The sequence below is a fragment of the Ciconia boyciana genome, chromosome 1 (assembly GCF_034638445.1).
Source record: "Ciconia boyciana chromosome 1, ASM3463844v1, whole genome shotgun sequence".
NCBI lineage: Eukaryota > Metazoa > Chordata > Aves > Ciconiiformes > Ciconiidae > Ciconia > Ciconia boyciana.
In genome coordinates this window covers 92923508-92950390 of record NC_132934.1, presented here as the reverse complement: position 1 = coordinate 92950390, position 26883 = coordinate 92923508, and the positions used below count along the sequence as shown (strand labels likewise).

The following is a 26883-nucleotide window of genomic DNA, read 5'->3' as shown; positions in this document are numbered from 1 at the left end:
ATTTTGGATGTTCTAACCTCAGAGTTACCTAGAAACTAATTGCTATTAAAACTCCTGCTACACTTCCCCCTTCTTGCTGCCCCTCATGCATACATCCTTTTTTCCCACAACCCTCCGCCTTCTTTCCACACGTGATTTCTTTGCATGTATCTCCCTTGCAACCATTACTTGAGTTTGGAATGAATTTCCCCTCAATAAATTAACATGTTCTTACAGCTGGGCCACCAAATCAAGTCTCTGTCAAATACAGGCAATGTATGATATTGTACTTCTCACACAGCAGCTATAACTAACGCTTGAACCTTCCCTTACACAGGCAACAGCTCTCTGTCCTGCGGAGACACCAGGTTAGCGATGAACAAATTAGCTCAGGTATAAGAACCAGCGTAGCTGCACAGAACCCACAGTAGCATCCTGGCTCTCAGGGGAAGCTATGATAATGTGACTGTATGAGAATAATACTACATAATGAACAATAATGAGGCAGTTTTCAGCCTCTGAATACAGGGAGGGCTGGGTCACCAACCAGACCTTTGTTCATTGCATACTAAACAGCACGGAGGGAACACGCCACAGGGTTGCTGATGTTGTTACAACTGCTGCTGCTGGCTGAATCTGCCCACCCATGTTCCAGGCATTATTTCTCCTCCTCACAGATATGGCATCACCTTCTAGTAAGTGCCCTCAGGTCAGAGATGGCTGTAGTGCCCAAGCACTGCACTTAACTCACTGGTGTACAGTTCATCTGTAACCTTAGTAATTCACAGAGACTGTATATAATTAAAAAAAAAAACCCTGGCTTTTCAGATCCTAAAAATATAAGAGTGTGAAAATAGTTCACGTTTGATTTTAAGTGATATTTTTCCCGAGTGTTCTGCTGCACATTCTTCCTCTGCCTGTGTGCGACTAACACAGCTCCTGATATCAGTACTTATCACTGCCAGTGTTGTGTCTCTTCCAGACATGACATTGACAATACATATTTAGAAACTGACAAAGTGAAAGAGAGAGAGAGATGAGTACAATCATTGAATATAAAAAAAAAGCCCGAAAGAACAGCGAAATGCAATGAAATCTGCCCAGAGACCTCACTTCAAAATTCAGGGCACACTGAATGCCAGAGCTGCGGGTGAAGATTCCTGAGACAAGCTTGCTTTAAGCCACCTGAGCCATCCCAGTTTTCCTGCCAGAAGTGTTGCTTCAGTAGTTAAGAGTCCTGCACAGGCTGACTGCCTGAATATTCACACAGCTTCTCTGATGATTTTGCAGCCACACTGATCTTCATGCTGTTACAGCTACATGACTGGCAGTTTGTTTAAAATCTCTGATTGCAAGTTTGTGTCATACAATGGAAAACACAAACTCCTGAAAACATCGCCATAAAATGTAATACGAAAGAGAAATCCCAGCAGAACACTGCACAGCAAGAATAGGAGGCATGGAGAGCTGACAAGAGAGGCCCAATGTTCTAGTGCAATAAAAGCCTGGAAAATTTAATCAACACAGAAAAGTAAAATAACCTCCAAAATCCCTTACAGGAGACTGATTAACATAATTAAGTTAAACTCAGAGATTAAGTTAAACTAAGATTGAAATTTGCTGGGTCTGTTTCAGACCTGAAGTGGGGCTTATATACCCCCAGATTTGTCCTTTTTTTCCATCTAAACCACAAGTCTCATGAAAGTTAGGCCCTGCCTACAAACTTGCCTGACTTACAACCTCAGAGCACCTCGATTACAGCAGCACTGTGACAATACTGGCAAGCACTGAGAATTGATCATAACATATCAAAACTATGAGCTGTACAGGGGGAAAAAAAGTGCAAATAACACAACCGATAATTTCAGACCATAATAAAACCACAACACGAAGTCAAAATTCTCTCAGGCAACTTTACCTATGTAATCCAGCCAAATCTACCAAATTGTAATGGCCTTAAATCATAAATGACTCAAGGCCTGGAAAGAACAGCATAAACCTTTAAGGAGTTGTAGTAAATTCAATCTGTATTGCATGAAACACCAATGAGAGGAAAGGTGTCTCATTAAAAAGTAATAAGAATAAAAAAGAAGATAAACACTCCAAAGACAAACATGGATGAACCAACTAGAACAGCACAAACTGGAGCAGTAAGCAGGGAGAACCTGCCAAACTAAAAGATACAAGTAGATCAAACCAGCCATTGCTGAACTATGCTGTGAGGCTACGACTTAAATATTTAACAGTTTTTTATTGACATATTTTTTTCCCACATATTTCCTTGCAAATTTCAAAAGCAAAACTTAGCTTACCCTCATCAGTAATGCTCACAGGTGCTGCAGTTTGTTTTTGTTTTTTAAAGATGTCTTTTTTTGCTGAAACAAGAAGTCTTTTATAAGAGATAAAATATACTTACAGTGGTTTCCAAATGGTATCACTCTTCAGGTAAATTACTCCAAGCCTTGGACCTAGTGCAGACGTTCATTGGGGCAGGGAACAGAGAGAGGCTGTGTCTGTACCAGAAAGAACCAAAAGGAAAGGTCAGGGGGAAATAATAATTATTTACTGAGAGCAAGAAAACTTGCTGCAACGCTAACTGGCATTCTCTGCTGTCAGCACAGCTGGCTGCAGCCTGGTAGGGCCGAATTCTTCCCGCTTCAATCCCTCCAGCCCCAGCCCCGGCTGCAAACAACAACAGAGTCAGTCCCCGGTTACCCCAGTCTGCCCATGCAACCTATTCTGGTGAAGTAAGGAGGAGAGGGAGGATTAGCCAGCAAAGTGCTACCAGTAGGATTCATTCTGAGAAGTTGCTCACTCTAATGGCATGAGCACAGAGCAGTGATGGAGAGCTAGCACAAAATTGGCACTCAAGTGCATCTCATCAGAACCACAAGGCTAGTCCTGTTCAGAGCAGCAACAAACACTTCCTCAGGACTGAAAGGCAGGAAAAGGAAGGCAAAATCCTCCTTCACTTCTTTTGCTGTCTTTACATCACAAAATTGATGGCTCATATCAAAGCAGAAACCCCACTTATCTCCCATCAGCCACCAGGTCTACTGCGGTGAGACCAGTGAAATAACTTATTGTCAGCCTTTCAGGAAAGATTCAGCTCGGCAGCAGTTTTATGTCTGAAATTTCCTGAGCTAAAGAGGGAGTTGGACTCAATGGACTAATACAGAAAGGGATCCAAAGAAAAACCTCAGCTCCAATATTTATTAGAGGGTGATTTCACTACCCAGACCTAAGTTTTTGGGAGTATTTACATTTTTGGGGGACTTGAATCCCTCTCTACGCTAACAGAACTCCTCCTTTGCTAACTTCTTATGAACTTTGGGTGGCTCATGTGGATGTTGGAAGTATGTCTGAAGTTGACATCCAGGGACAGAATTAAATCCTGCGCACTTCACTTATGCAAAGAACTCCTGGGACATCAGTATATTCAGTCCTACCCACAGTGAAGCCAATGGTGCTATTTCCATGAATAAATGATTTTGCCTACTCTGATCAGACAAGAAAAGCAAATATTTGCTTTATCAAAGAAATCAAGAAGGTGAACAAAAAACGATAAGAGATGTAATTGTTATTTCACAGGTAGTTAATGTCACTGTGCAAGTTGGAATTTATGTCTGTAAATGCAACACAATAAAAAAACCCCACTGTTCGTGCAGCAGGAACACTGGAATGAATGCCAGCAGACACAATGAAGGATTTTAGATGACACTGTAATAATGTACTTCACAAAATATACATTCCGTTTTATGTTCAATTTATACATTTTGTAATGATGACGTTTATTGGTGACTGGGATATATGCTACATATTGATTTCAACAGGCTACATGAAATCTGGCAGCTACACTTCACAGGGGCTCAAACAAACATGTTCTTTGATTCCAGTTTTTGTGGGTTCTCCCCTCTTAAAGTCTGCTTTGAATTGCAGATTGAGTAAATTTAAACATGAAAAAATAATCCTCAACTCAGCCTGAACCTCTGAGTTTCACCAGGGCTTGGGAGAAGAACCATATGCCAGCATCAGGTTAGCTCAAAAGAATTACATGAAACAGTGACACCTTTGACCGCTACCAAGGGCTGAATTTCAAAGGTGCAATAACACCCAAAGATTCTGTAGATTTAAGTCCTTGCTAACACTCAGCATGCCTTACTTTCAAGCTCTCCTTCCCACTTCCATATACGCCCCAGCTGTTCCGTTAATGCTAACCTTGCTTCTTATATCCACTTTGCACACATCAATCTGTCTTTTATCTGGCTATTGCTCACCTTTTTAAGGCATAAATCCCCTGTGCCTTAAAGAGTGCCCAGTACGTCAGTTAACATGCATTTTTAACTTGTACTAGAAGCAGAAAAATCACAGGATCAGGTCTTTTTACTTCGGCAGAACTCCTGCTCACTTCACTCCTAATTTCACACAAGAGAAGCCTAGGAACTGAATGTACTAATCCTGCATATTTTGTCACCTCTCTTTTTGTGTCATTATTGCTCTTCCAATCTCTGGGATCCCAATCCAAGTGGCTCTCTAATGTAGCACTGCCTAGCACTCAATCTGGCTTCACATCAAGGGTCAGGCAGACAAGTTGTTAGAGATGGGCTGTTCGAAGTCTTCTACAAAATCTGGGCGCTAAAATCTCCGTGAAAGGCAACACTTAAAATATCTTCATTTTTCTGCATCATTTTTGCTATGGCCTGGGAAGATACATCTCTTTTCCTCCAGTGTGATGAGCATAAAGAACTGAGATCATCAGCAGTTGATAGGTACATTTTAAGTACATGAAATCAATAAAGTTGATGGTGCTTCAGATGATATGGGGAGTGCAACAGAGAAGGAAACACCCTGAAATTCTTATAAAAGTCTTAATCTAGCGAGGGAAAAATTAGAGGAAAAAGATTTTTGACCGTGAGAAGATTGGGCAAAAAGAGAGACAAGCAGGATAACAGAGGAATGGAACGTGTGACATTGGGTTAAGTCACTTCTCCCCTCTCTACCTGGGCTCCTCTCTCCAGAAAAGAAAAGCATTAACATTTCTGCTCCATGAGGTACTGTGTGCTTAATTAAGATTTCGGAGGATAAGTTTTCTGCATGAATGCATTCCAGACATGCAGACTCTTATTACTTAAATATTTCCACTAATGATAGTAACTTGGGCATTTTATATATGCTCACTTTTATTCCACCTTGCTCTTCCCAAGCTTCATCCGGTAATTTAGAGGGTGTAAGAAACATTAATCGTATTACTGTTTTTATTAAGGAAGGTCCATTTTATGATAGCAGTGATGTGCTACAGATTGTGATTTAAGATATACACTTTAGGTCAATTCTATACTGGCTTCAGTGGAGTTGCAGTGGGCATAAAGTCAGGAGAAAATGTGGTACTTTACATAATAATGCTGATGATTAATGGGCTCCTGGACCATAACTCCATATTCTGAGGCACTGATCCTCCTTCTCCTCCCTCCTGAAATTTGTGTCTTGACCCTTTCATCTCTTGTTAGCTACCTTTCCAGAGCTGTTCATTAATCAGCACCATTGATCTGATGTGGTCTGTCATATCATATTACTTAAAACACACAAAAGCAAGCATTGGCCTGACTCTGCTCTTTACATAACACACCATCACAATATTTCCTTTACAGATGACTTAAATATTATAAATATCAATTTCCTGCTGGTGCTTGGTCCTGAAATTTTCTTCTTCTAGGTTGCTTCCCTGCAGAACATTTGTATCTCTCCCCCTGGCTGTACTTCTTTCTGCTCAGAGACACCATCAAACACCTTCAGTATTCCTTGTTTGTTAGGGGCACTCATATGCCTGACCTGCAAGAGACAATCAGCAGAATAGCTCTTTCTCTTTGCTTGAGACCTGGTACCACAGTCTTCTGTTACTTTCTCGTAGTGAGTCCTGATCAAGGGGACTCAATTTTTAGTTAATTGCTATTTATTTTATCCCTGCAATACTCTTTTCCCTGATATCTTCAGAATTCTGCTTCCTTCTGCCTTTTGTGTGATCCCTAGTAATGAAAAAAACTAAAAGATGAACTTCTGGTGAGCTTATTTCTGATTATTCTTATTTGCTGTGCTGGCACAGTGCTGTCTATCATGAGGCAATGGAAAATAAGAAATTGCTACTGCCACAGAATTTAGCATGTCTGATCTTAATCCACATATTGTACAGGTCTCTTGAGTAAGGTGGGGTCAGTTTTAATTCACACTTTCACAATCATGATATATTTTCAGACTGAGCTGTCTAGGCTAAATGCAATTCTTTTTTGGTCACTTTATCTCTCCAGGAGTACCATTTTGGGTGAAATTCTTAAAGCAGCAACAAGAAGGAGGAGACGAGAACAGCAGCGTTAGTCATCAACAAATGTGATTCAAGAGCCAACGTGCTGCATGAAGTGGGTTATTCCAGATGTACTTTACTGTTTCTTTTTCAAAAGAAGGTACATTCTCTGACTTGGGTAGACTGAGGCATTTATGTTACATGAACAAGGTTAGGCCGCTGGCTACCTATAGGTAGATATCCAACCACAGTGTCTAAAACAGAGATCAAGATGGACTGTGATATAAAAAACACCTTTCCAACAGAGGCCCGAACTTGTGCCATAGAAAACAGAAAAATTTAGCAGCACAGGACATGCTATCAGAAGGCCATAGCATGAATTTTTCACAATAGTCAGGACTTCATCTAGGAGAGGAAACTGCTAATTTCTGTATTCTACTGGGAACACTGTATGTCCACTATCAGTAATTGGGCCTGAAATTCAGAAATTAATTTGTTAATGGATTAGACATTTGCAGAAAGACTGTTTAAAGAGGCTGGACTGCTCTAGCCTGGTAAAGGCCAATTTCCCACAAGGACATCTTTACTAGAGAAAAAATCTCTCCCTGAAGTCCCAGGGGTACTTACTGAAATCTGGAATAGCAATGTAGTTTGCAGTAAAGTCTACATCATGTTCCCACTTTTTGTCTCACAAATCCTCTATTACTTGTTTGTATCTGTTTCTTTTTCCCTTCACTGTCTTTTATCTGATACTATAGAATTTCACTTCCCTTAAGCTGCAATTCTTTTCTTAAGTTTGAATTTGGCACTTGAATAGGCATTTTCTAGGTCTCACTTTCGTCTGTTGATTCTTCTGATACTTCTTTCTATTTGCAAGCAGTATTCTCAATGCAACAAATAACCATACCTAAGAGCTAAGGTCCAAAAGGATAACTCTTCTCAGTAGGAGAGTTTTCCTTTTCCACTCCCCATGCCAAATGGCCCCTCCTGCCCTGGGCAGTGGTATGAGGCCTCAATCCTGGACTTTTGGAAAAGTTCTCTCTCATTTAAGATATAAATTGGGGTGCTGCCTATCTTCCATTAATGAAGATCTCATCATGCTTAGTGTGTTGGGTGTATAAACCCCACACTTGCAGAGAAATGGGTTAGACAGTGCCCAAGCAGAGTGTAGGTTGCTCTCTTGGCTGCACCTCACTGTGGGCAGAGCAGGGCAAAGCAATGTTAGGCAATGTTAAGCATCTGTTCGGACTTTGCACACCTGATTTGAAATGGTGAAGATAACTGGTACTTGGAAGAGGCAACTAAATATGTCAGTAGTTGGTAGGTTTAATCAGAGCAGAAGCATATCACCAAAAGCCCTGATGTAACATTCAGCCAGATATTCAAATGAATACAAAAATCTATGATGCCAGACTGAACCGTGACAGCGTGTCAGACCATGAGTTATCTTTTCACAAGTGGTAAAGAGAAGAAACATAGATAGATATATACATATATGGTGACCATATATATATGTATGTATATCTGTGTATATATATACACGTATGTCTGTATAGTTACTTACACAATTATTACTTTAAAATTATCTTATTCTGGCAAAATATTGCTGGGTATAACAACACAGAACTCTCTATATTCCTACTATGGAGCCTTCACAATCATATCTGAATATTGAACGAAACCACGTACTTTTCAAAGCAATTCATTAAAGTGGGTATTTTGGTTTTGGCTGGGATAGAGTTAATTTTCTTCCTAGTAGCTGGTATAGTGCTGTGTTTTGGATTTCGTATGAGAATAGTGTTGATAACACACTGATGTTTTAGTTGTTGCTAAGTAGTGCTTACACAAAGTCAAGGACTTTTCAGCTTCTCATGTTCTACCAACTGAGAAGGCGGGAGATGCACAAGAAGCTGGGAGGGGGCACAGCCAGGACAGCTGACCCAAACTGGCCAAAGGGCTAGTCCATACCATGTGACGTCATGCTCAGCACACAAACTACGGGAAAGCTGGCCAGGGGCTGCTGCTGGGGGACTGGCTGGGCATTGGTTGGCAGGTGGCCAGCAACTGCATTGTGCATCACTTATTTTGTATATTCTTTTATCGTTGTTGTTGTTGTTATTATTATTATTATTTTCCCTTCCTTTTCTGTCCTATTAAACTGTCTTTATCTCAACCCATGACTCTTATCCCCCCACACCTCCCCCCCCCGATTCTCTCCCCCATCCCACTGTGGGGGGAATGAGCGAACGGCTGTGTGATGTTTAGCTGCCTGCCGGCTTAAACCACGACAGTCCTTTTGGTGCCCAACGTGGGGCCCGACGGGCTGAGATAACAACAAATCTGACCAGAGCATGTTAGAACAAATTTGTTATGAACATTCATTATATTAGTGTTGTGGTTTAACCCCAGTCAGCAACTAAGCACCACACAGCCCCTCACTCACCCTCCCCTCCCCGCCCAGGGGGATGGGGGAGAGAATAGGAAAAAATAAGTAAAACCCGTGGGCTGAGATAAAGACAGTTTAATAGGATAGCAGAGACAGAGAAAATAATAACAATAATAATGATGACAACAGAATGTACAGAACAAGTGATGCACAATGCAATTGCTCACCACCCGCTGACCAATGCCCAGCCCGACCCTGAGCAGCGATTGCTGTCCCCTGGCCAACTCCCCCCAGTTTATATACTGAGCATGATGTCATATGGTATGGAATAGCCCTTTGGCCAGTTTGGGTCAGCTGTCCCGGCTATGCTCCCTCCCAGCTTCTTATGTGCCTGGCAGAGCATGGGAAGCTGAAAAGTCCTTGACTTAGTATAAGCACTGCTTAGCAGCAACTAAAACATCAGTGTGTTATTACATTCTCATACTAAATCCAAAACACAGCGCTATACCAGCTACTAGAAAGAAAATTAACTCTATCCCAGCTGAAACCAGGACAATTAGTTTGATAGTCACCGGTCACAATGTTGATTAATTTGCTCTCAGAGTTGTTGTGCTTGTTCTCAGAGTTGTGTTATGTAAGACCTTACTTGCTGTATATGTTCCCAGTTGTGCTGTTTATCACCTCTGGGAGCTGGGTCAAGGTTATAATTTTGCTGTACTTTGTAACACTGGCTTATGATACCATAAAATGGCTGGTCATGAGACTAATCTGGTATTTGTACTCAGCATTGCCATCATCTCCATACTTCGGGAGCCATCTCTCGGAAACTATTAATAATTACACTTTTTACCTTTTGTCCTTGGAGAGAAAATTTACAGGGAGACACTTTCCTTCACCTTCCCCTTCTCCTCCAGGCTAGTTACAATAGATCTTGAGAATTTTGAATATCTTTGGGATGTTCAAACTGGCATGTTCCTCTCGCTCCTACTCCTGAATGTGTTTCAGGTCTTGTTTAAAGTTAAACAACTATTTAAGAATACCACCCAGAGATCTACCCCAATGCTGGATAGTTCTAAGTGGCAGGGCGTGTGGGATAGTATGGGCAAGTACCTAGGACAGTGGGCACCTCCAATGTTTTGGAACTTCATCCCTGAACAAGTGCAGAATCCTGAAAAACTAGTAAAATATTTGGAAAAAGTATGCTGTCACCCTGGCAATTCCAGAGAGACACAAATCACTGCAGCGTGCTGGGGCCTGACCCATGCCTACTGAGCCCTATTCACCACTATTCAGTACCCTCAAGGGGAAGAGAAGGTCTCTAGATCTGACAATAAGGCGACAGGCACTGTGGCTACCCCAACACTGGCAACAGGCACTGCGGCTACTCCAACCCTGTGACAGGCACTACAGCTACTCCAATCCCCGCAACAAGCACTGCGGCTACTCCAACTCCCACGACAGGCACTGCGGCTACTCCAATCCCCATGACAGGCACTGCAGCTGAACCAGAGAACCAACCCGTGCTGGTATCAGTCTCCCCTATACACAAGATGAAATCTTGGAAGCGAAAGTCAGCTCGTTTAGTAAGGGATGACAAAAAAGCAGGGACGTCATGAGAATAAGAACAGGAAGAACTCATAAATGAGATGGTAACCACCTGATCCCTATCCCTGAGTGAGCTGCAAGATATGTGAAAAGATGTCAGCTGTCGTCCAGGCAAGCAGACTGTCACCTGGCTGCTCTGATGCTGGGATAACGGGGCCAGTAGCCTGGAATTAGAGGGTAGGGAAGCCAAGCAGCTGGGATCCCTTTCTAGGGAAGAGGGCATGGACAAACTGATTGGAAAAGGGGCACAAGTCCTCAGCCTCTGGAGGCAACTCCTGTCAGCTATGAAGGAAGGGTATCCCTTCAAGGAAGATGTTATATATCACCCAGGCAAGTGGTCCACCAGGGAGAAAGCTATCCAGTACCTGAGGGAATTAGCCATGCTGGAAGTGATTTATAGTGACCTGGACAACGAGAAGTTATCCAAAGATCCAGATGAAGTCAGATGCACACGACCCATGTGGCAGAAGTTTGTACAGAGCGCACCAGCTTTGTATGCCAACTCATTGGCAGTACTGACCTGGAAAGATGGAGAGGAACCAACAGTGGATAAATTGTCTGGCCAACTCCAGAAATACGAAGAAAATATTTCTTCCTCCCTCATCTCGGCTGTGGAGAAACTGTCCCAGGACGTCCAGCAACTCAAAGAGGACAGGTCCTACTCCCCACCTGTACAGACCAGTATCTCAGCTATTAGGAGTCAGCGTTCCTCTGCTCAAGAGAGAGGATATAGAGGGTACACACCATGGGGCACCCTGTGGTTTTACCTGCGTGACCACATGAGGAAGTAGGATGGAAAATCTGCCTCGATCCTAGAGGCACGGGTATGTGAGATGCAAGGAAAAACAACCACAAATGGGGGTTCTTCCAGGAAAATTGCTGCTCCAGTTTCCAGTGGGCAGTTCCCCAGACAGAGTAGAAGGGCTGACCTCACTTCTGATCTTAACGCAGGGACTTCTGACTCGTATTTACAAGAAGTGAGTAAGAAATACTATGACAAGGACTAGAGGGGCCCTGCCTCCAGCCAGGTGGAGGAAAGGGACCACCAGGTTTACGGGACTGTGTGGATTCAATGGCCTGGCACATCAGACCCACAGGAGAGGCTTTAGCGGACACCGGTGCACAGTGTACCCTAATGCCATCAAGCTAGAAAGGGATAGAACCCACCTGTATTTCTGGAGTGACAAGGGGATCGCAACAGCTGACTGTCTTGGAGGCCAAAGTGAGTCTAACTGGCAATGAGTGGCAAAAGCACCCCATTGTGACTGGCCCAGAGGCTCCGTACATCCTTGGCATAGACTACCTCAGGAGAGGATATTTCAAGGACCCAAAAGGGTACCGGTGGGCTTTTGGTATAGCTGCCTTGGAGAGGAAGGAAATCAAACAGCTGTCCACCTTGCCTGGTCTCTCGGAGGACCCTTCTATTGTGGGGTTGCTGAAGGCTTTTGGTATAGCTGCCTTGGAGAGGAAGGAAATCAAACAGCTGTCCACCTTGCCTGGTCTCTCAGAGGACCCTTCTATTGTGGGGTTGCTGAAGGCTTTTGGTATAGCTGCCTTGGAGAGGAAGGAAATCAAACAGCTGTCCACCTTGCCTGGTCTCTCGGAGGACCCTTCTATTGTGGGGTTGCTGAAGGTCAAAGAACAACAGGTGCCAATTGCTACCACAACAGTGCACCAGAGGCAATATCGTACCAACCGAGACTCCCTGATTCCCATCCATAAGCTGATTCGTCTGGAGCCCTGAGCAACAACAAGCCTTTGAACAAATTAAACAGGAGATAGTTCATGCAGCACCCCTTGGGCCAGTCCAGGCAGGACAAGATGTAAAAAATGTGCTCTACACCGCAGCCGGGGAGAATGGCCCTACCTGGAGCCTCTGGCACCAGGGGAGACTCGAGGTTGACCCCTAGCATTTTGGAGTCGGGGATACAGAGGATCCGAGGCTTCCTATACTCCAACTGAAAAAGAGATATTGGCAGCATATGAAGGGGTTTGAGCTGCTTCAGAAGTGGCTGGTACTGAAGCACAACTCCTCTTGGCACTCAGACTGCCAGTGCTGGGCTGGATGTTCAAAGGGAGGGTCCCCTCTACACATCATGCAACTGATGCTACGTGGAGTAAGTGGGTGGCACTGATCACACAATGAGCTTGAATAGGAAGCCCCAGCCGCCCAGGAATCTTGGAAGTGATCATGGACTGGCCAGAAGGCAAAGATTTCAGAATATCGCCAGAGGAGGAGCTGATGCATGCTGAAGAGGCCTCACTGTATAATAAACTGCCAGAAAATGAGAAGCAATATGCCCTGTTCACTGATGGGTCCTGTCATCTTGCGGGAAAGCATGGGAGGTGGAAGGCTGCTGTATGGAGTCCCATATGACAAGTCGCAGAAACTGCTGAAGGAGAAGGTGAATCAAGTCAGTTTGAAGAGGTGAAAGCCATCCAGTTGGCTTTAGATATTGCTGAAAGAGAAAAGTGGCCAGTACTTTATACTGACTCATGGATGGTGGCAAATGCCCTGTGGGGGTGGTTACAGCAATGGAAACAGAGGCAAATGGCAACGCAGAGGCAAACCCATCTGGGCTGATGCATTGTGGCAAGATATTGCTGCCCAGGTAGAAAATCTGATTGTAAAAGTACATCATGTAGATGCTCACATACCCAAGAGTCGGGCCACTGAAGAACATCAAAACAACCAGCAGGTGGATCAGGCTGCTAAGATTGAAGTGGCTCAGGTGGATCTGGACTAGCAACATAAGGGTGGATTATTTATAGCTTGGTGGGCCCATGACACCTCAGGCCATCAAGGAAGAGATGCAACATATAGATGGGCTCATGATCGAGGGGTAGACTTGACCATGGACACTATTGCACAGGTTATCCATGAATGTGAAACATGCACTGCAATCAAGCAAGCCAAGCGGTTAAAGCCTCTCTGGTATGGAGGGCGATGGCTGAAATACAAATATGGGGAGGCCTGGCAGATTGATTATATCACACTCCCACAAACCTGCCAAGGCAAGCGCCATGTACTTACAATGGTGGAAGCAACCACCGGATGGCTGAAAACATATCCTGTGCCCCATGCCACTGCCCAGAACACTATCCTGGCCCTTGAAAAGCAAGTCTTTTGGCGACATGGCACCTCAGAAAGAATCGAGTCAGACAACGGGACTCATTTCCGAAACAACCTCATAGACACCTGGGCCAAAGAGCATGGCATTGAGTGGGTATATCACATCCCCTGTCATGCACCAGCCTCCGAGAAAATCGAATGACACAACGGACTGTTAAAGACTATACGGAAAGCAATGGGTGGTGGGACATTCAAACATAGGGATGCACATTTAGCAAAAGCCACCTGGTTAGTCAACACTAGAGGATCTGCCAATCAGGTTCACACTGCCCATTCAAAACTTTTACATACTGTAGAAGGGGATAAAGTCCTTGTAGTGCACATAAAAAATATGCTGGGGAAGACAGTTTGGGTTATTCCTGCTTCGGGCAAAGGCAAACCAATCCATGGGATTGCTTTTGTTCAAGGGCCTGGGTGCACTTGATGGGTAACGTGGGAGGATGGGGAAGTCCAATGTGTACCTCAAGGGGATTTGATTTTGGGTGAGAATAGCCAATAAATTAAATTGTATCATGTTAACTGCTATATAACATTGTATATCATCACTTCTATGGTGGCTATATGCCATATCAATGGTGTATTACAGTAAGAATCACCTAGATTAATGATGAATGAACTTTGATGAAAACTGAGCAAAGCGCAATGATAATGGAACCAGAACTGACTTTAGCATGCAGCAATCCAACACCACACACCATCTCTCCTGCCCTGAAGGACTGTTATGACAGATGAAGCCCAAAGTCATGGACTAAATGAACACAATGAACATTTTATAGGGAATGATGTCTGTGTGTATATGTATCAAAAGATGTGGTGGTGATTAATTGGAATGTGTTGGAAAGTGTGGAACCTGGGCATTACGTAGATGGCATAGAATAAGGGGTGGATACTGTCCTGGTTGTGGCTGGGATAGAGTTAATTTTCTTCCTAGTAGCTAGTATAGTGCTGTGTTTTGGATTTCGTATGAGCATAATGTTGATAACACACTGATGTTTTAGTTGTTGCTAAGTAGTGCTTACACAAAGTCAAGGACTTTTCAGCTTCTCATGCTCTACCAACTGAGAAGGCGGGAGATGCACAAGAAGCTGGGAGGGGGCACAGCCAGGACAGCTGACCCAAACTGGCCAAAGGGCTAGTCCATACCATATGACGTCATGCTCAGCACACAAACTGTGGGAAAGCTGGCTGGGGGGCTGCTGCTGAGGGACTGGCTGAGCATCGGTCGGCAGGTGGTCAGCAATTGCATTGTGCATCACTTATTTTGTATATTCTTTCACCATTATTATTGTTATTATTTTCCCTTCCTTTTCTGTCCTATTAAAGTATCTTGATCTCAACCCATGAATCTTGCTTTTTTTTTTCCCCTCCCCTGATTCTCTCCCCCATCCCACTGTGGGGGGAGTGAGCGAACGGCTGTGTGGTGTTTAGCTGCTTGCTGCATTAAACCACAACAGTGGGGTGTGACTGAGGCAAATACATAAAGTCATTATTTTATTGATGCTGGTGTCAAACATGGGGTAAATCTTCTGTGCTCAGTGGAACTGCACCTACATAAGCTTCCCAGAGAACAGACTGATTTGTGGGTTGTGCTTTTATACTGCTAGTGTTGTTGAGTCTTGAGTGCTAGTTTTCTACAGATACTTAGTATTAATAGAAGCAGTTTGAAAGCATAAACAGCCTCAGGCATTCATGTGCTGATGCTGTAGGTTACAAGGAAACTCAAAAGGTTGGTGGGAGGGGAACAAGGTAAGATGTGAAGGTTTTGAAGCCATGAACACTGAAGACAGCCAGCGCAATCAGAGTATTGCCTTGTTACCAAGAAGGCGGCACTTGGACAACATGATGCTGCCTTGCTACCTTAAGCAAGGTTCTCACAAAACCAAAGGTATAGTTGTGTCGCAATTACTACCAATGTTTCTGCAACTGAAATATGAGTTGCCATCACTGCAATCACCAGAGACGAAGAAAATGTGTAGAAATTAAATTGTTACAGTAATATATCCGCCTAAGCTACTGCTTTGGCTAGATGAGCCAGATTAGCTCATGACAGATGAGCTTCATGAACATTTCATTGCCAAGGAACCCTGTCAAAATATTGGTGATTTCTCCGAATCTGTTCAACATCATGGAGATGTCAAACGAAATCTGAAAGGACATTATTTTTCAGGAAGAACAAAAACAATGAAAGCATATGAAGAGAATGAGCTGAGTTTTTCCTCCTCCCCTACACATTGCTTTGGCTTCATTGAATGCTGTCCTTGCAAATACTTTGGCACAAATCCTGAAACCCTGAAACCCTTAGTCCCATAGATGTTGGTGAATTGAAGAAAGTACTGAATGTCCTCAAAGAACAGATCTCCATGTTTCAGCAACCAGGTTTGCCAACTGATACGTATTTTCACCTAGGTTCAGGGACTGTATAATCTCAACATATAACACAATTTAATGAAGATTTACACTATTGGCACTGGTTCTGCCATATGCCCCTCCCTCCTGGTCACAATGGTACAGCACTTGATGCATCCATGTCCGGCCATCAAATTTGTAGTTCTCATGCTAAAAGCTGATCTCAATGACAAGTTTGAAGTACATTGTCATGGGTATGGAAGATGATACAAAATGGTAACTGACAAAGGTAATGAAATCCTGTTTTTTTCATGTCTTGTTGCTTGCAGAAACTATGAGATACTGTTTACATTCATTTAAAGTATAATTCCATGTAGGACAATGGAATACCACCAGCTATAAATTTCAGTGGATTTGATCCATTTGTCACAGAACTACCCCCCTCAAGGTAAACTAGGAAATGAAACCTTCGTTCATATATCTGGTTTTCTCAAGCACCAAGAGCCAGGTTATCAAATAGATAAACAGAAAAATTGAACACCCTCCTCCCCCAAAAAAAACCTTAGCATCATCTTGATGGAATTCTTCCCTCTCACTGAGCTTTTATTATGTGACTTGTTTTATGAGGAGAAGAAGAAACTTGCAGGATTTTTACCTGCCTTCACTAGAGGAAGATTTATATTAAAAATCATGTTTGCATGCATTCTGAGGGACAAGGTCTGAGACAAGAAATCTTTTCCTTAAGTTTTAAGATTCATAACACCACTGCCCGAATGCTGAGCTAAACGATGTTACTGACAGTCAGGAAAAACACTCAAATGATTTTTGAATTTTTTTTTTGTTTTGGATGACTGTGTCTTTTCTCTGAAGATTTCCCTTGCAAGTCAATCATTAAAGAGTCAGTAACCAACACAGTGAAAAGACTAGGTAAAAAGCACCACAAACCTGTTTTCCCATACCATTCTTCCCATGTGCTTGCTGCCTCTGGCCTCAAACTGTACAAATGAAAGCTTGTTTAATTTATGTCAAAAACTATATATAAAATATCACACAGGATCCACAGAGAAACAGAGTCACTCTGGGCTTTGGTTTCATTATCCATTGAGGAATAACTGACTACAGCCTTGGAGTACGTAGAACTGATCAAAGCATTTGCTTCCTCACAAGCAAAGAGAAACCCACTGTAGATTTCCTGTTTCATGCTTCAGTGCCAAAACACAATGAAAAAAGTTCTAGATGAGCATGTGAATTATTCTAAAACATTGTTCAATCAAATCTGATGGTTATGCACATTTGTGAAACTCATCATTTGAAATGTCAAGTCACTGACAGCAATGTGTCCTGAGGTGTGATGTGTATTTGTGATAATTATTTGCTTTTTAAAGTTATGTATCATCTGCATCAAAACAGGATTTTTCTTAAGTGTGCCTGAAATGTAGAGATGTCAGTGCTGGCTGCATTATTCAGATCTGGGTTTTAAATACCCTGTGCTAGGAAAGCACAGAGTCAGGATATGACTACAATGCCATTTTTAAGGCGCTCTGAGTTATTTTTCACTTTTCTCCTAAAACTGTATGCAGTGTGGCTGATGGAGAATGATTACTAACATTAATAGTAGCTGAAGTGATTTCTACCCTGTACAGTATATACAGCATGATTCATTAAGGAAAATAACATAGCAATAATTGTTGTTGTTCTTACTCCATTATTAGCAAATGATAAACTCTTGGGATTTACAGGAATTCAGTATTCAGCTCTCTTCTGTGGCTCTTAGAGGCTATTTCTCTGGTCATTTCAAAACTTTCTTGAATGAAACTGAAGGCAGTTGGCTCCGTTGTTGGATAAGTTCTGCTAACGTAGGAGGGCTGTCTCCTGAGTGCTAAAAAGACCATTTCCAAATCTTCAGCATCTTCTTCCTTGACAGCAGAAGTTACTACGCAGAACGGTTTAGATGATGCTGACATAAAATTTTACAGGAGATCCACAATCTTCCAAGAGGAGACGTGGTAGGGAGCGGCAGTGACTTGAGGGGACCCAATAGCAACTTCCTCACCTTTTATTTCTGGTAGGTGACACTCTGTAAATAAGCACCCCACTGGTGTTCGCTTTGGTATTCTGAACATAACCCTTTTTCCTATCAGGAAATAAATTCTGCGAGAAGGAGATTAGATCTTTGACTGTAGACAATCTGGCAGCTACCTTACTCCTCCTATCTCCCAATAGAAATTGTTATAAGAAAATGGCCCAGATGAACAAAATTATGAAGGCGCTTGCAGATATTCTGATCTCTGCCACAACCGGCAAGAAGTACCGTAGGAGATGGATCAGGAATCTTAGCTGTAGGGGAGCTCAGAGCTATTCTAGTTCAATCAGATTTCACAATTTGCTCTAATGAAGAGTGCTGGCAGAAGTTCAAAGCTACTCCAGGTCTCGACTCTCCCTCCACATTACGATAAAAATTACTGTAGAAGTGTTAACTGCAGAGGAGCCAAAAGTTGTTTTGGTTCCAGCCTTTCCCAGCAGGAGTAACTGAGAAAATAGAGTAGGAGTGCTAGTTCTGCTCACAGCTCCCTCAGCCTCCTGCAGAACACCAGAGACATTGCTGGGAACATGGCAAAGTGTGCCCAGCGCTGTCCCCCCTTCCAGCTCCTGCAGCCTCAGCCGCTCCCTGCAAATGCCGCTGATACAGATGCACCGGCTCAGTAACTCCAGAAGTCTTTGGAATTAGCATTAACCTCCTCTGCTGATAACCCTACGGCTGTATGAGAGGCAGAAGGTATCAGGAGGATGGCTGTGTTCAGCCAGCATCGATTTCTTCAGCCTTTTGTCTGTGTCTGCTTTCTGTCTCGTTTGGAGGTGGTTACTGTTACTACAAGTAGCATGAATCATGTCTCTGTTAAAAAACAGAGCTTCAATTGTCTTACATAACCCCTGGTAACTGCATGTCTAATAATAGCAAGCCATTTCCAGGTAGGGAATCTGTCTGAGTCCCAGACCCAGACCCAGACACATGCGCACACACACACACACACACACATACATATTCATATTACTTTTTACACCTCAATTCTGGGAAGGAGTGAGCTTTTAACATGCAATATGACAGTTCTGAGCTGCAGGACCTGGCAACTATTATTTTAAAATGCCGTTTTTCACTTATTGCCTTGAGAAGCCAGTCCGGTACATGCAATTTGTTTCACAGCCCAAGCAGCAAGAGGGAGCGAAAAGAAAACCCGACAGCACTGCTTGGTTTTGAGAGAGCATTGAATGGCAAAGGCCATGGTTGGATCCTGACCTGAAAGCTTGAGTCTTTCTAGACGTGAACTCTCCTTCTGTCTCTTAGAGAAGGTCCACATTTTGATACAGTTGGTACTTCTCTCATCGTTCCGACAAACCCTTATTTTTTCCACCCCTCAGTTTCCCCCTTGGAAAAGTAAAGGACAATATGCAACTCCCTCATTACTGCAAGACTAATAGATAATTCTCCAAATCAATAAGGAGGTCTTCAAATGAAAATTCTTTATAAATTGAAAATATTATTCATATTGTAACCCATGAGTGGTCCACAGAAAGAAGGAGTTTCTGAAGATTACTATGGTGTCACAAAAATTCTGAACTTTCATTCCGCAGGAGGTCAAGAAAGAAATTCTCACCGGTAACATTGCTGCTGTTCTGTGAGACATTGAACGGCCTGTCCTCTTGCCAAATGAGACAAAAATTTGCTGCAGAGAAACATGATACCAGGTCCATCAACTTTAGTATCTGGATTCTGGTTAATAACAAACACAAGACTCTTCAAAGGGAGAGAATCACAGAATATCTCAAGTTGGAAGGGACCCATAAGGATCATCGAGTCCAACTCCCTGCTCCTTGCACAACTACCTAAAACTAAATCATATGACTAAAAGCATCATCCAGACGCTCCTTGAACTCTGACAGGCTTGGTGCTGTGACCACTTCCCTGGGGAGCCTGTTCGCAAATGGAGTGGTTCTAGACTGTTTCACAAGTTTTCCCAAAGAAACCAGTTCCTTCTGACCTCTCTTATCATCAATCAGTGTACCTGGGCATCTAAGCTTGGATTATATGGTATTACCAACATAAGAGCCAGACTTCAGCCATGCCAAACTTCCATATTCTCTCGATTTAAGAGATGGATTGGAGCTAGGGATTTGGAAAGTCAGTTTGACTTCTGGATTTGTTCAGCTTTGAGAGTTCAGTTTAGATTCATCTCTTCACACTGTGGGAATGTAATAAACAGTTAAAAACTTAACTGATGACATAATAAAAAATATTCTCCTTCAGCTTTTATTTCTAAATCTATTATCTTTCTCAGCTCAGATAATCTTTCTTGAAAGTTTGTTGGAAGTACTTGAAAACTATAAAGCTTAGTGGATCAGATGTCAGACTCTGGTTCTATGCCTACTTCTGACCAAGGCGTACTGTCAGGCAGTATTTTTGGAGGAATTGGTACTTGACTGTTTCTCAGGATCTATGGACAATAACTGACAATTTGGTATTGTTATTATGGGATCAAGTGTCTTACTATGAGTCCCTGGATCCACAGATCACCTTACAGTAAAGTCAGAACCAAACCAAACCTAAATTGTGTTTCAACTCACAAACTGACTGGTCTAGCCAACAATTGCAGACTGGCTTTCATGGATGCTCTCCCATTAAATTAGTCCGTAATACTCATATGATCTCAGACAGATTTCTGTGGGTGCAACAGGGAAAAAATTGGACTGGTACTTTTATTTGTTATCAAATAAAAGCCTATGGTTCAGCAGCAATAAACCTACTGTGAAAAGTCCAAAGACCCAAGCAAGTGAAAAAACCAAATCAAACAAGAAACCTGCTGAGTTGTAAACTGTAGTTTATCAGTATCATGCAGTCATGAGCTGACTGTGTTACTGCCCTAGGGTAAGAAGTTCTTACCTTTTCTGTAGGAAGTCAAATTAATTTGCCTTCACTATCTAGTAAGAAATTCAGATATTGGCCACTCTGTATTACAAAGTAGTACTGAGAAAGTTGAAAGAGAGAAACGAATGGAAACCATAGATCATGCACCAGTTGCTGAACTTCCAGTGTTCCTGCTAGAAAAACAGTATTAATATTTTAATTGCTGATCATAACACTATGTCCCAGATTCCAGCTAAGCATCTGAGAACACAATGGATCTCGTGCATTCAGGTTATTTTTATTAGGACTGAAACTCCTGCAGGGAACACTTTCACTGGTGGCCCAGTAACGGGTTAAACAAAAGTTGAACTCAAGTTTACGAAGCCATCTGAACTGGCTTTGAGTAGACATGAAACATCTATGCATCTGGAAAATGGAGCTTGCAATTGACTGTTCTGTACCATCTGCTCTCAAGAACATTTTCTGCTTGGGAGTTGCATAAGCAATGAAAAAAAGCACACAAACAACTTCCTGTACCATGTTTTCGGTCACTTGTAATGACGCATTACAAAGCAAACCAGCTAAATATGCACAACTGTGCCTCACTCCAGATGACAACATGTATTATATAAGAGCAATGCCTGACAAAAAGACACTTATTTTAAGATATCACGACACAAAGAGCACCCAAGGGGAAATATTCACTACATGTGAGAGTTGGGGGCAAGTGCCAGGGAGAGAGTTTTGCCTTCACCTCGAAAGGCCAAGTGCAGTTCAGAAGACAGAAAAATCAAGAAGAGGACTTTTTCCAGTTTACAAAGTAAAATGACAGAACTTGTTGCATCTCCTTCTGTAAAGGGGAGTTTAACTTGTACTGAATGTAAGCTTTTTGTTATTATTTAATGTCACTTTAACGCATTTTAGATTCAAAATTATTCTTATCCCAAAAGCTTTTAAAAATATCATTTGTTTAGACTCATTTTGTTTGCCTGTTGGGAAGCCATGGCCTGATTTAATCTCATATTGTGGCATAAATAAAACAATATCCACAGGAATTAGAATAGTTTAACCAGAATAAAAATATCTACCTCTTCAAATGGGTCCCAAGCCTTTAAAACAGTGTACATATGTACGTGTTGGCCTCTTTCTCTTTCCAGTGACTGCACTAATGGAATCGAATGGAGACATATGGGGAAAGCCCAGTACCCGTGGAAACGCAGGGAACCGCTGAAGGCGACGGGGGACTGAAGCCTAGACTGAAGCAGGGTGTGGAGCTGAAGGAAGGTAGTTTGCCTCTCCTTTGGTGGATTTGTGACGCTGAAGAGTTTGAGATGAGTTTCCCCTCTACTGAACAGACTCAGGCTATCAGTCCACAACCACTACCACGGGATCACTCAGCAGTATAGATCTGACCTGGTTTGGGCACAGGCACATAATCACATTACTATCAAATTAGCAAGAGTTTGTGTTGCTGCAAGAGAACAGACGATATATAATCTAGCCTGAAGTCAGAGTGGCACAGACAGGTGATATCTGATCTGGCATGAAGCCTGCCATATAAAGTTAATCCATTTGTTCTGAAAACATTCAAACCAGTATGTGAATTATCCTAGATCAACACTTTGTGTTATATGGCTACAGTGTTTTCGATAGGGTATTATGACCCAGATACAGTGTGCCTTCAACCACAGCTTCAGAAACTGTTTGTCCCAGAGATTTTGCATGGAAATGACCAATTCTACCAATCCACAGGGTAAATCTGCAGGTGCAAACAGCTCCAGGGGAGACAAACTCCCACCCACCTGAGAAGCAGACTGTCCTTGTAAAGACTAGCCATGTAAGAATAAAGGGGTTCACTTCCAAATCAGCACCTATTACTTCCCACAGGCCAAAAGGACTTAGACCACGGAATTTTCTTCTTACCTTCAAAATACGGTGGCTTTGTGGTTAATACAGGGTGTTCCTAGACAATGGACCCTGTAGTCTAGAATCTGCAGGACTAGATTATTCTCAGGAGACCAGTCCATCTCCAAGAAAGTATCTCAGCCTTTGTGGCAACAAAGTCTTGGGTTAATGAAAACTGTTTTAAGATTTCAGCTGAATTAAGCAGGTGCACAGTTCACACAGGTCACCTCTGCATGGAAAGGAACATCAATATGTTTTCTGTACCTACAATTCATTAATAGCAAAACCTGGTTCATATCCTCTTTGCTACAGCATCCTTCCTCTGCCTCCCTTTGCCACCTAGCCCCCTTCCTGACTCTAATGCCTTACACCTCCAGCCATCAGAAGGACACCGTATGAAATTTTGTTCATAATTACACTGGCAAGTCTCCTCTGGTTTTCGTGGAAGTTACATCCTCATAAACAAGAGCAGAATTTGGCCTTCTGTCTTTTCCAAAGGAAGACTAACGATCAAATAATTTTCTCACATCTCTGTTTGCACTTTCACAGTCTGGTTACATTGATTTGTGTCTCATAAGTAGACATTTCCTTTGTTGGTTACAAATCAATGTTATAGACCTAGCCTGCCTGCACATTTTCCCCTTCCCTCTTACTGTGTGAAAAACAGAGTGCAGCTTCAATTCTTCTTGCTTTATAAATGTGAACTTCCTTGATGAAGCATAAGAGAGAAAAGCAGATAAAATTCCAGCTCTCCCTCAAAAACAGGAAACGTCTGTGCTTAAATTTCTAATTACCGAGATGCTTTATGGTATGATAAACACCTTTATCATTCCAGTCCTGCCACGGCTTTGTTAACCTAGTTATAATCCTCTCCTTCAGATATCGCAAGATTTCCCATAGCAGCCCACTGTGATATCACAGACAGCTATGACTTCATGACATGAGTAAGGAAAAAAGAGGCAAAGGTTTTTAGTCTGCAGCAGGACTGAGTTGCCACACAAATCTCCTGGAAAGGATGGAAAAGAAAAGGGTTTTCAATTGGTGCCTGAGAGGCAATGAGCTTTTTGACTGGAGTATGAAAATACAACAGTGAAGATAGCTGGGTATTTTACTACAAATGGATACGCCTGGTAATAGAAAAGGAGCAGTAAGAAACAGAGCCATCAATCAGAATACACCAAGTGAAAGAAGGTACAGGTGTAAATGTGGAACATCTCAGTTTGATTTGCCTTTATTAAAAGAGGAAAAAAAAAGTTTAAAAAAAGAGTAAAAGCAGCCTCAACTCAATCTCATCAATTTTAATACTATGAAGAAGTTTAGTAAGTGACAGTTCCACCAATTTGATGGAAAATTCATGGCTGCCAAAGTAAAAATAGAAATAGATTAGAGCTGGCATCAATAAAAATAATAATAATAATGTTTAAAGGATGTGAGATCAAAAAAGGAAAAGAAAATTTTACAAATATGAAACAAGGCTTGCTACACTGCCATCACCACCATCAAAGAGCATCTTCAGAAGTCAAAAGGGAATTTTATTTATTTTAAAGAACAGTGCTAGGAATCAGGAAATATGGGTCCTACTTTTGCCTCTTCTGGGGAATCTATGCTTGGCCTTGAGAAAGATATTTCAGTGCTCTGTGCTTCAGCTTCTCTGTAAGGCCAGTCGAGATAATAACAGATCAACTTCACAGGCATTTTATAAAGCTTAATTCATGAGTGTTGAGAAAACACTTTGCAGTCTTCATATAGAAACTATTATACAGAAGGAAAGACAAAAAGGAATTTGAAGATCTGGGAAACACTTGAAAAAGAGATTCCACAACTTGACCATCTCCTGGAAATCACAGGAAAAGAACCAAATCACTTCCTTTTTTTGTATTTTATTTCCAAAGGAAGCTTAAAGTTTCTCAGCCAAATGGGCAAAGAAGTTGCCCCCACAAATAGCTGAAGAATCAGCAAGTAAGCGGAGTCCTGGCTTTGCTGTGCGCTTGCTCAGTCTCACTTCCTGCTGGGCTGCAACGCTGCAACACTGTATGCACGTGCCCATTCCCAGTGAGATAACACCATGCTGCTAGCCTGGCGCGAAGAGAGATGAAGAGATGTTATGACTACTTGGATGGCTGGCTACTTGCACAGCCTCTTGCCAGCAGCAGTTCAGGCAACATGCCACAACTGTTGCTATAAGACCTTGGGGACCAACCATCCGGTCTCTCTGTTCCACCAGCCTACAACCCTCGGCATCAGCCTGCTTTGCTCGTGTTTAAAATGGACCTGGCTTTCTACAACTTTTGAATATTGTAATAGTAGATATCGTGGAATAGCCCCTGATAGATTAAATCTATAAACTACATTAGGAAGAAACAAAAAAACATACAAAATGACAACAGTAAAATTAAGAGAAATATAAAAACAAACAAAATTATTCTGATTTGACACAATTTTCCAAACCATTTTACTTAGATGTAAATGACAAACAGAAGATAACAAGCTGCCATGAGTCAGACCCGCAGAATCAAACCTGTTCATTGATGTTGTTTTGGTAGCATCCATCGTTGTCACAACTCTTGTCTCTAGTAAGAGTTAATCCTAAAGAAAGAACTCAAGAGACGGAACTGCCCAAACGTGGGTTAGCTTACTGATTAAGAATATAATGTACCAAAACCCCCAAGCAGTGATATGTTACCAATTCAAAAGCACTTCCACAACCATGTTCATCTATAGGACAGAGAGAACTCAATATGCATTTCAACGTAAATACATTTGTAGCTGCTTGTTTACAGCATATGGCACCTTCCACTGTATTCTGCATATTTTTCTTATCTTGCACTATCAAAGTTAGCAGACAGTGGAAAGGTATGCATCTTTTTCTTATCTTATCCTGAACAGGCTTCACTAACAAGGACATAAATTCTGTCTTTACAATACCAAGCCGCAATTAGCACAGAGGGCATGACACTGCAGTTAGCGCAAAGGTCACAGTAGCACAGCTACCCTCGGGTTTCCACACTAGAGCTAAGCATGAACCCAAAGCACTCTGGGCATATGGAAACTTATAAGCTTTTTTTATGTCTGCATATATGCATGCCAGGAGTAAATATTTAAGGAACAAACAACATGATAACATGAGAATGAGAAAAACAATGATCGTAAGCATAACAGTGATCAAAATATCTAATAGCCAGATGGACAAAATAGGTTTACCTGGTGGCGAGTACTGTGGAGAGAAACGAAGTCTTGCCTTTTGCATTTCATGCGTTTTAAGAAGCTGCTCAGATTATTTGTTTACTTTAACCTGATGTCAGTTCTGTTGACAGTAAGTGCTAGAGCAAAATTTGTACTGGAATACCAACACCTTCAAAAATTCCAAGGTATCTCAACATGGTGTTTCTTTTTGATTCTTTTTATATAGTTGTATGGATAAACATCAAAAGGTGAAACATCTGGGTTCAAGTCACCCAAAGACTGGGGAGAAGTGCCCAGACTGAGCATTTTGCTGCAGGTGCATGTTACTTTAAAACCTAGTCTCATGAAGACACATTACAGGACAATATGATTCACTTACCCTAACATTTTCAAAGAAGCCTTGGATGAACTTAGATAGCTAAAGGTGAGTGCCAGTATTTGCTACACATTGGAGCAAGCAGTCTCAAAATCTCAGCCCACAGGATTGGCTCCAAAAGCAGGTGGAGCTGAACTGTTAACTGCAGTATCCAAAACACATGTACCATGAGAGGATTATACTGCGTTCTGTGACAACTACACTTTAGGAAAAAGAGGGAGCAAAGGGGCTGAAGGAGCCTGAAAGGAAAATGAATAAATTCAGATCAATGGAACAGGCCTGGAGGCTGCTAAAGAGTCTCTTTTAAGAGCCACAGATGATGGCCACAGTCTAGACCGAACACACACAGAGAGAAAAGTCAAGACAAATCAGCACCATTAAAAGCCAAGTAATCACATCACATAACAGCAAGATACAGCAATAGTCTCTCTGTCTCTGCTCTGAGGTGAAATCACCTGGAATGTGACATTTGTTTCTGGGCACCTCCTCATCAGAGTGATTGGAGAGAGTTCAGAGGAGAGCCACATAAATGACCAGGGTGGTGGAAAGACTGAGCTATTAGGAAAAGAAATGAAGAGCTACATCTGCATAGCCCAGTTACATGCCAATGACTAGCAGACGAAGGGGAAGGCATGAAAACAAGCTGTGTATAATTGAAAGGTGCAAATGCCAAAAAAAAAAAGGGGAAAAAAAAAAGGGGAAGAAGAGAGGGTAGCTAATAATAAAAAGGTGTAGGGATGAAATCAAGACCAGTAACATAAATTTGAAATTCCAG

The 26883-nt window shown here is 42.1% G+C and overlaps 1 protein-coding gene across 15 annotated transcripts in view; it reads right to left on the bottom strand.

The window, feature by feature from the left end:
• ZBTB20 (zinc finger and BTB domain containing 20) overlaps positions 1-26883 on the bottom strand; it is a 470118-nt gene that overhangs the window by 31071 nt on the left and 412164 nt on the right. For all 15 annotated transcript variants that reach the window (XM_072882091.1, XM_072882038.1, XM_072882100.1 and 12 more), the window contains one exon: positions 2396-2492. The gene's annotated coding sequence lies outside the window, so the exon portion shown is untranslated. The remainder of the gene's footprint in view (positions 1-2395; positions 2493-26883) is intronic.